The following is a 7,500-nucleotide window of genomic DNA, read 5'->3' on the forward strand; positions in this document are numbered from 1 at the left end:
TCTGATCCGGAGGTATCAGCCTGTTCTTCAGTGTTTCGTGGTCGAGTCCAGCGTTGCGGAGGGTGGTGTAGATGCGTTTGGCCAGGTGTTCCATGTTGGGTGACAAAATGTCGTCGATGATGTCTTGATCACATTCTGGAGTTCGCATTTGGTTCTTCTTCTGGTTGGTTGTGCAGTGTCCACCATTCTTGACCTTGGCTTCTTGTTGCGGTGGGGCAGTTGTAGTGGCCCGGCGAGCTGCAACCCTTGGTTCTTGAGTTTTAGCTTTCTTGGCTGGCGGTTGAACTGTGAGAGGCAAGGCCTCTGCTTGGACAGTTGTGGTGACGGTGGAGGCAGGCAGTGGTGGACTCTCATTGGTGGGATTTGTCGACGTCTCAGTGGTCTCTGATTGGTCCATCTCTGTGTCGAGTGGAGGTTGTATCAATGGTGGAGCAGCAGTTACGCTGGCAATATTTGCAGTGGTTTGTAGGATCTCAGTGGAAGGTGGTGATACAGGGAATGTGAGTGCAGGCATGTTGTTTAGTTTGAATAGTTCGTTGATGGTGGTGTTGAAGGAGCCAGGTTCAGCTGCATTCTGTACATGAGCAAACATGATGCAACATAGAATCTTGGTGGAGTCGGCAGCAGGTGCTGGGAGGAAAGTGGTGGGAGCAGTTTGCGTGGATTGAAGTATCTTGGTAGTGTCTGCTTGAAGCTTGGCAATAGCAGAATATGTGGGTGCTTGTGAGTTGGGCTTCTTTTGTTGTTGTTTATTGAATATGTCTCTTCTGATAGGGCACCTGGTAGCAAGAGTATGGTGGTCATCTTTGCAGTTCCAGCATTTTGGTGGGGAAGCAGTAGTGCAATTCTTGAAGTCATGACCCTCAAGGCCACAGGTGGAGCAGTACTTCTTGTCTTTGGCAGGGCAGTTTTTGGTGATATGCTGGTATGAGTAACAGTTATAGCACTGTGGGATTTGTTGGTATTTTTCTGCTTCAATGAAGGCTGGATTGATATGGAAGTAGTGAATGCCAGGCCCTCAGCGAGGGCTCTGGCTGCCATGTTGATGTCACTGAAGGTGACCTTCAGCATGGAGGAGGCGTTGGGTATCTTGGTAAGAAATTCCACCTTGGCCCAGGGATTCTTTACTTCAATGGGCAACTTGATCTCTTCACTAGCCTGTGTAGTGATGAGTCTGTCGAGTCTTTTGAGGAACACAGTTCTTCTGGCCCTCAGTGATGGGGAATTCAGAACAGAGAATCCATAATCTTGTAGAGTGGACATAGCAGTAGTGGTGAGCAGTTTCTCAGCCTCGGTGTCGTTAGTACAGACAACGAAGGCTTCTTTGAGTGATAAGATCACATTACATTTAACCTGCAATCTGTCGTTAACGACAGATGCAAGTGCTAGCTTAGTTGAGTCGTTGATTGTTCCACTCGCTGGTTTGATCTTTACTCTATTAGAGTAATACATCGTGAGTAAGCAGTGTTCCCCTCCCCAACGGGGATCGTAGGGATGTCTAAAATATTCTCATATATACCCAGGATGACTCGAGTATGGAACACATTTGTACAGCATAATGATGTCAACGAGATAAAGTCAGCTGATCAAATAAAAATGCTGGCCCACAGATGGCTCCAACTTCATCCTGTCCCGTACTTGTATGTCTCATAACAATAAAAATGCTTTCAAATGAGCTGATGTAGGTAACAGCTCTTAGCTTGTCAATAAAGTTAGGAATCCTTAACCTGTAAATAGCTTGTCAATAAAGCTAGGGATCCTTAACCTTGTCAAACCCTGTGTAAAAAAAAAAAAAAAAAAAAAAAAAAAAAAAAAAAAAAAAAAAAAAAAAAAGAGAGAGAGAGAGAGAGAGAGAGAGAGCTTACAACGGCGTTTCGGTCCGACTTCGACCATTTACAAAGTTACAGTGTGACTTTGTCAATGGTCCAAGTCGGACTGAAACGTTGTCGTAAGTTCCTCTCTCCTTGTGCAGGTTATTTGTGTATTGTTCTGGTCACGGTATTGTACCTTTCTTGTTCTTCTACATCCTGTAGGTTACTTGTAGTCTCTTCCGGAGGTCACCACCCTGGCGGCCCGGTCATAGACCAGGCCTCCTGGTTGCTAGCATGATAGATCAGTCTATGGTCCCCGCCGCCCGCAACCCAACATATGCACCACAGCCTGGCTAATAAGGAAATGATTTGAGGAACCAGTCGTCATTCCTCTGGGAGACAGCCAGAAGTCTGTTATTAATCATACCTACGCCTCAGAGGTGAGTGTTGAAGAGTCGTGGTCCCTTAAGGCTCTGAAGAAAACGTAAATAGAGCAGATGCTCGAGTATACAGCACCAGCATGGATCCCTCACCAGATCAAACATTGTATGGTACTTGAAGACGTAGTGATGGATGCTACCAGACTGCTAGACAAGATACGAGGAACGACTATGGAAGATGAACCTAACATTACTAGAGGAGAGGGAGGAACTGGAGTAGATATAGTCACGACGTTCAAGATACTCAAGGATATATCAAATGTAAACATGGAGACAATAATGGATATGGAAAGTAAAGGACAAAAATAGAAGAGAAATATACAAATGAGCCTCGCAGACATTAAGCCTAATTTTTTCATCAATCTCCCATTTATGCTCCACCTCATCAGCCTCCCCGGCTATGCCCCACCTCCCCAGCTATACAGAACCTCAACAGCTATGTCCCATTTCCCCTGCTATGCCTCCACCTCCCTGCTATGCCCCACCAGCTATGCCCCCCGCCTCCCAGCTAAGCTCCAACTCCCCAGTTATGCTCAACCTCCCGATCCAAGCTCCACCTCTCCACCTATGCTCCACCTCCCCATCTATGCTCCACCTCCCCATCTATGCTTCATCTTCCCATCTATGCTCCACCTCCCCAGCTATGCCCCCACCTAACCTTCTATGCTTCACCTCCCCAACTATGTCTCCACTTCCCAGCTAAGCTCCCACCTCCCCAGCTTTGCACCCACCCCTCCAGCTATGCTCTACCTCCACCGCTATGCCCAACCTCCCCAGCTATGTTCCACCTCCCCATCTATGCTCCACCTCCCCAGCTATGTCCCCACCTCCCCAGCAAAGCCCCCATCTCCCCAGCTATGCTCTAACTTCCTAGCTATGCTCCACCTCCCCATCTATGTTCCACCTCCCTAGCTATACTCCACCTCCATCTATGCTCCACCTCCCCAGCTATGTCTCCACCTCCAAGCTATGCCCCCACCTCCCCAGATATGCTCTAACTGCCCCGCTATGCCCAGACTTCCCAGCTATGTTCCACCTCCCCATCTATGCTCCACCTCCTCAGTTATGCCTCCACCTCCCCAGCTAAGCCCCCACCTCCCCAGCTATGCTCTAATTCCCCCGCTATGTTCAATCTCCCCAGCTATGTTCCACCTCCCCTTCTATGCTCCACCTCCCCAGCTATGCCTCCACCTCCCCAGCTAAAACCCCACCTCCCCAGCTATGCTCTAACTCCCCAGCTATACTCCACCTCCCCATCTATGTTCCACCTCCCCAGCTATGACTCCACCTCCCAGCTATGCCCAACCTCCCCAGCTATGCTCCACCTCCCCATCTATGCTCCACCTCCCCAGCTATGCTCCATCTCCCCAGCTATGCTCCACCTCCCCAGCTATGCCCCCACCTCCCAGCTATGCTCCACCACCCAAGCTATGCCAAACCTCCCCAGCTATGCTCTACCTCCCCAGCTATGCCCCACTTCCCCATCTATGCTCTACCTCCCCAGCTATAACCCACCTCCATCTGTGCTCCACCTCCCCAGCTATGTCTCCACCTCCCAGCTATTCCCCCACCTCCCCAGCTATGCTCTTATTCCCGCGCTATGCCCAACCTCCCCAGCTATGTTCCACTTCCCCAGCTATAACCCACCTCCCCAGCTATAAGACACCTCCCCAGCTAAGCCCTCACCTCCCCAGCTATGCTCCACCTCCCCATCTATGCTCCACCTCCCCAGCTATTCCCCATCTCCAACTATGCTCCAACTCCCCAGCTATGTCTCCACCTCCCAGCTATTCCCCCACCTCCCCAGTTATGCTCTTATTCCCCCGCTATGCCCAACCTCCCCAGCTATGTTTCACCTCCCCATCTATGCTCCACCTCCCCAGCTATGCTCCACCTCTCCAACTATGCTCCACCTCCCCAGCTATGCCCCAACCTCTCCAGCTATGCTCCATCTCCCATGCTATGCCCAACCTCCCAAGCTATGCTCCACCTTCCCAGCTATGCCCCACCTCCCCATCTATGCTCCACCTTCCCAGGTATGCCTCCACCTTCCAATCTTTGCTCCATCTCCCCAGCTATGCCCCAACCTCCCCACCTATGCTCCACCTCCCCAGCTATGCTCAACCTCCCTAGCTATGCTCCACCTCCCCATCTATGCTCCACCTCCTCAGTTATGCCCCAACCTCCCCAGCTATGCTCTAACTCCCCAGCTATGCTCCACTTCTCCATCTATGCTCCACCTCTCCAGCTATGCTCCACCTCCCAAGCTATGCCCAACCTCCCTAGCTATGCTCCACCTTCCCAGCTATGTCCCACCTCCCCATCTATGCTCCACCTTCCCAGGTATGCCTCCACCTTCCAATCTTTGCTCCATCTCCCCAGCTATGCCCCAACCTCCCCACCTATGCTCCACCTCCCCAGCTATGCTCAACCTCGCTAGCTATGCTCCACCTCCCCATCTATGCTCCACCTCTCCAGCTATGCTCCCATCTCCCCAGCTATGCCCCCACCTCCCCAGCTATGCCCCCATCTCCCCAGCTATGCCTCCACCTCCCCAGGTATGCTCTAACTCCCCAGCTATGCCCAACCTCCCCATCTATGCTCCACCTCCCCATCTATGCTCCTCTTCCCCAGCTATACCCAACCTCCCTAGCTATGCTCAACCTTCTCAGCTATGTCCCACCTCCCCAGCTATGCCCACCTCCCCAGTTATGCCCCTCCTCCCCATTAATGCTCCACCTCCTTAGCTATGCCCCACCTCCCCAGCTATGCCTCATCTCCCCAGCTATCCCCACCTCCCCAACTTTGCCCCCTCCCTATCTATATTTCACCTTCCCAGCTATTCTTCCACCTCCTCAGCTATGCTCCACCTCCCCAGCTGTGCTCCACTTCCCCAGCTATGCTGCACCTCCCCAGCTATGCTCCACCTCCCCAGCTATGCTTCACCTCCCCAGCTATGCTCCAGCTCCCCAGCTATGCTTCACCTCCCCAGCTATGCTCCAGCTATCCAGCTATGCCTCCACGTGTCCCTGCAGGTCCCGTCGCCTCGCCGACACTGTACAAATTAACCACAGTGGGGAGCCAATCAAGACGACGATGAGAGGGGTGAAAGAGACGACCCCGCTCAGTTACAAGGTCATTACGAGGTCATCTGATAAGTGCCAGGGTGGGCAAGATGCCAGAGAGTCTTCCTTACATTAATATAAGAATGAGCCTGGCCGGGGTAATGGATTACTGAGTATGTAATCAGCGGGTGGTGCCTGGACTCCCTCCCTCCACCCACGGCGCTCTGTTTACTTTGCTTCTCTAACAATGCATATTTTTATTACGACTTTCTCTTTTTTTGAAGTTATGGTAGGGTGTACCTATTGCTTGTTCATACGTCTGTCCCTGTGTCTTCCCTCATACATGTGTCTCTGTCTCTTTCGTCATACGTGTGTCTATGTCTCTTCCTTCATTCACCTGTGTCTTAGTCTCTTCCCACATCTAGCTTGTTCATTCATATGTTCCTGTATCTTCCCTCGTACGTGTGTCTCTGTCTCTTCCCACAATTTCAAAAAGAATACGTGTTCAAAAGTAAATTAAAAATAACTTGACTGCGATAGCCATTAAGGTTTTCACGAAAGTGTAAACAACGAATCAACGTCTCTGTCATTAACACTTAATTTTTTTCTTTTTGGCCCCCAAGTCTCGTTTTCTGTCTTTTAGGTTAGCTTAATTTAGGAAAGATCAAGTTAGGTTAGGTTATACATGTGTCTTACTCATCTGGCTGTCGGTATGACAAATTCAACAGTGAAGCAGGTGTGTACACTGTACACCATACCATGCGGAGGATGCAGGAAGATCTACGTAGGAGCAACAGGGTGGAAGCTTAGTACACGAGTCCGAGGGTACAGATATGCATGTATCCGGAACGACGTCCAAAAATCTCGTGTCTTGCACAGTTCTAGAGAGGGACATTCCAAGCACTGGAGTAAAGCAAAAGTTGATCTATAGAGAAACCGACACTGACAGACGCCACTGTGCTGAAGTATCCTTAATTGCCATTTCTAACAATATAAAACAAATACCTGGTAAAAGCACTTGCACATATAATACTACTCCACTTTCTTATCTTGGTGTCACGGGACAAGGCTAGTGGATGACCTGATGCTTTCATCTGATCATCAGCAGTGACCTGCTGTCTCCACAAAGTATATTCTGTGTTCTCTCATCCTCTCGTATCATTTGAAGTGACCGAAAGGGCCGAGACGCATCTAGTATAGATGTCCTAAGTGTATGCATCTGTGTCCTTTCACACACACACTCGACCCCTGGAACCACAAATATATGAGCACACACACACACACACACACACACACACACACACACACACACACACACACACACACACACACGCACAACCGGCGTATCACCAACGAACATTCGTGCTTTACGTAACACACATATTTAATTTCTCTTTTTTCCAGTATTTTTCCCCCATCCTTCTTTTCGCTTCTCGAGTATTTACCCACGAGAGTTTTGTCTCTCCAAAAACGCGATAATATTAGAGTTCCAGGTCTCGCGGAGCCATAGACACGTACGACGCAGAGAAAAAAAAATGCTTAAAATTCTTTGTAAAATATTCACATAAGGATAATTTGCAGGTTTCACCGAGGAATCTCCACACATTGCACACCTATTTTTTTTTTCAAATACAATAGGGAGAGAGAGAGAGAAGCGGTACTTCATTAAATCAGCGATAATACAATTTCTTTGTGTCGTTTGTAAGTCTGGCCGTTGCTCATTACCCAGCTCCTTGAGATATTAATTATAGATAAAGGAAATTTCAACATTCCTGCGAGGACGCGTCTTGCCTCCCACACCGTCCAGCCTCCCTCACCCTGTCTCTTCGGGCTCTCACCTGATGGGCCTTGACTCTCTAGGCAGCTCGTGTGAGAGGTCTCTGCATCATTGGATTCTAATTTGAGGGGCTCCTGCCTTCTGATTCCCCATCTGAGCGGCACTGTCTTCCCGGAGTTTCACATCACGGACCTTGCCTCAATGGGTCCTTATTTGAGTGCCCTGTCTCTCTGGTTTGTTACGTGAGTGACCTGCCTCTCTGGTTTCTTACGCGAATGATCTGCCTCTCTGGTTGTTACGTGAGTTACCCGCTTCACTGGTCCGGTAGATGAGTGCCCTGCCATTCTGGTTTGTTACGTGAGTTACCTGCCTGTCTGGTCCGTTACGTGAGTGACCTGCCTCACTGG

This window comes from Cherax quadricarinatus, chromosome 9 (genome assembly GCF_038502225.1).
Source record: "Cherax quadricarinatus isolate ZL_2023a chromosome 9, ASM3850222v1, whole genome shotgun sequence".
NCBI lineage: Eukaryota > Metazoa > Arthropoda > Malacostraca > Decapoda > Parastacidae > Cherax > Cherax quadricarinatus.